This window comes from Pleurodeles waltl, chromosome 8, assembly GCF_031143425.1.
Source record: "Pleurodeles waltl isolate 20211129_DDA chromosome 8, aPleWal1.hap1.20221129, whole genome shotgun sequence".
In the NCBI taxonomy this organism is placed as follows: domain Eukaryota; kingdom Metazoa; phylum Chordata; class Amphibia; order Caudata; family Salamandridae; genus Pleurodeles; species Pleurodeles waltl.
In genome coordinates this window covers 469,012,502-469,016,028 of record NC_090447.1, presented here as the reverse complement: position 1 = coordinate 469,016,028, position 3,527 = coordinate 469,012,502, and positions in this window count along the sequence as shown.

The window sequence follows — 3,527 nt, the reverse complement described above, 5'->3', positions numbered from 1 at the left end:
AGGCTTTGTACAGCAATATCCCTCAGAAGGAGGCCTTAGAGACAAAGGAGTGGTTCATGGAAGAATATCTCAGAGATGCTTGTGAGATTTTATCATGGAATGTTTGGAAATAGTGCTAGATGAAAACACCTTTGAATTTGGGGGACAGCAATATACACAAAGTAAGGGAGTCAGTATGGATGCCTCCTGTGCACCTAGTGTAACTACTATCTACAAGTCACTATTTGAAAAATATATATCTATAATGAAATAGCTCCATGTTTTGAGTCTGTGACAAAGTGGTCACGCTAGATAGATGGCATTCTTTTCATTTGGGTAGGGACACCTGAAGATTTGAATGAATTTCTCTGATGGCTGAACTTGTGTGATCAAAATATGAAATTTACAGCACATAGCCAACACCAGGTGGAGTTTCTTGATATATTGATTCGTTATAACAATGATTAACTGGAAGTAGATCGCCATGTGAAACCTACTGCTAGAAATATGCTGCTGCATTTCAAGCAGCTTCCATCTATGAAATCAGAAACAAAGCATCCCTTTTGGTCAGTTCTTCAGATTAAGAAGGAATTGCAGTACTTTACAAGATTATGATACTCAAGCCAAAGTGATGATAGAGAAATTTGAGGCTCATGGGTATCCTAAAAGACTAGTACAGGAAGCTTTTAAGTGAGCTCGATTTTATAATAGGGACCAGCTATTTAACAGCCAGGTAGAACACAAAGACCCCAAACCGGTATCTGTTACGAGGCACTCAGGTTTAAACATGAAGGTCCGTAAGATTGTGAATTCCAACCGGCACATACTGAATCATAACATAGACCAACACCTCAAGTTCCCTAAACATATGTTTGCACACAGATGCAACAACAATCTCAAGGATTTTTGTGGTACGATCTTATCTGGAGAGACCGTAATCATTTGTGCAGAAAACCATTTATGGCAGTAACTGTCACTGGAAATTTCACATACACATCATGTAGCATGTGCCAGTGCCACTGAGACAGATGTTTTCACTTTCAATAAGTACACGGTGCATCTTAAAAGCTTGAGTAATTGCAAGACTGAGAATATCATCTATCTCATAATCTGCCCATGTAATCTAGAGTATACAAGTGAAACAGGGAGGTCTCACACCACCCATTTTATAGAACATAGACCTTCCATGATGAGAGCTCAATTAAATGCACCATTATTAAAGCATTATATGGCAAAATGCCTTGTCCAGAGGATATCCAATGGCTTATTTTAAAAAAAATTGTAACCGGGAAAGGAGAAGACCCTAAAGCATAAGGAAAAGAAGGGAGGTCTTCTGGATCTTTACCCTTGATACCCATGCACGCGGTCTTAATAGTGAGACCCCAAGCGAAAATGCCATTATTTGTCAGAACATGAGTTTATGACATATTTCTGCTACACATTGAAAGAACGTTTTTTTCCCCCTGATCCCCTGTGTAATGGATTGGTCTCCTCTGTTCCACTGAATGCCTATTATGATTAAGGAGAACCTGTACTACGTATGGTTCTAGCCTATAGCCAGGTGTGATTATGTTATATGAGTGTCTTTCATTCTGGCAACTTTAGCTCTGTTAGGCAGTGAGGGCCTCTTCAATGAAGTATGTTTTCACCATCATGATGTTAATGAATTGTGCCATCTGCACTTTGCCCTTATAGCCTGAGTTAGCTTGTTGGTTGCCTGATAAGTGGTGTAAATAGTTTCTTATTGTCCAGTGCCCGGTTCATTTATGGGGGACTGCATTGATTGCCAGTTTCTCTTTATTCCACAATAAACAGAACATGCATTTTATGTCAAGAGAGGAGGCTGGCATTATGCACAAGCCTTTTATTCAGCTGTACCTGTAGCTGGGGTGGGCACAGAGGTGTCCGCCACCATCAGGGAGCTTCCATCGGAGGAGGTATCTGTGTCCGAACTGTCCCCTCCTGTCTTCGTCGTGGTGCTCCCCTCGCCCTCTGTCCCAATGTCGCCCTCACCGTCGGTGGACTCTGCTTCCTGGGTCCTGTGGGATGCTGATCCCTCCATTGCCGGTGCCTCTGCTCCTCCGCCAGATGATGCTAATGCACATGAGGACAGGATGACAAAACAAAAAGGGGGGGAAGAAACAAAGGAAACACTTGGTCAATGGCTGCACCAACACCACTGTTGGCGTACACAGCACCCTCAGACACAGGGAACAGGTTGACGCACTATGCAGTGCTCTACCAGTAACAATGCTAATCACCAGGGCATGGGGAGGGACACATGCCACCAACTGCAGCATACCTGGGACCCACACAGCCCTGCCCAGTAGTGGATGTCTACTAGCTAGGTAGGAGGAATGTCACATCAGAACCCTGCCCAACATGGGACCTACTCTGCGATGTCAGGCCTGGCCTAGGGGCACCCACAAACACACATCCCCCACCCGGATACCACCCTACCTTGCGTAGGTTGTTCTAATGGGCTATATCCTCACCCCCTTGTGGCTGCTGTGATGCCGTCAAGCGCCCATCCAGCTCCGGACAGGCCACTGCCAGCATGCAGGCCATCAGCTGGGCCTCTGCAGTCTTCCGTGCCCAGCGTCTCAGGTCCTCCCACCATTTCCGACAGTGGGTGCTCCACCTGCTGCAGACCCGCAGGGTCCGCACGTCCTTGGCAATGGCACACCATATACCTTTCTTTTGATGGTTGCTGACCTGCAGAGAAAATACACACAGGGAAAGGTATTAGTCAAACAGTCCTTTCTGTTACACTCATGGCCCACCATACCCCTTACCATCCCCATTTGCACAGACATGGCTTAGCACACAAGCTGCACGTCGCCCAGGGGACATCCACCAACCCCCCCACACGAGGCCTTCACACACCACTCCATGCATCCATACCCCATGCATCGTGCTCACAGTGTACTCACTTGTTGGTCTGGAGGCCCATACAGCAGTCAGTACTGGGGTAGGACCCCATCCACCAGTCGACCAACTCCACCAAGGTGAACGCAGGGGCCCTTTCCCCAGTCACACGAGCCATGGTAGGTTCCAGACAAAGGTCACAGCAGCACATGCAGTGTAGGTCCTCTCCTGTTGAAGGTCACGTAGCAAGTGATTGAACAGATAGAAAATGGCGGTGACATCCGCGGCGGTGCATACCATCACCACCATCGTACATCACCATTGGCCACCTTACCCCATAGGGGGCCAATATTATCCAATGAGGCATTGCACGGTGGTTCCCGACCGCCTCCTAAAACAGCGCACAACGTCAGCGGAATTACCTCACTTCCACCTCTCCCTCCACACAGGACAGGCGGTCGCCATTTCAGGGGGGGGGCAGGCCCTGGATTACAACTGTGTCACAGTTCACAATTGTACATCCTGGGCAAATGCACATATACATTTCAAAATAACATCATGAATTGTACTGTTGTGGCTACAATGTACAGTTTATGACCGGCTCCTCACTCTTTTGCCCCATAGATTGCAACCGCTGTGGATGAAGTGGAGATGAAGACATACACCCGTGTGCAGACCCC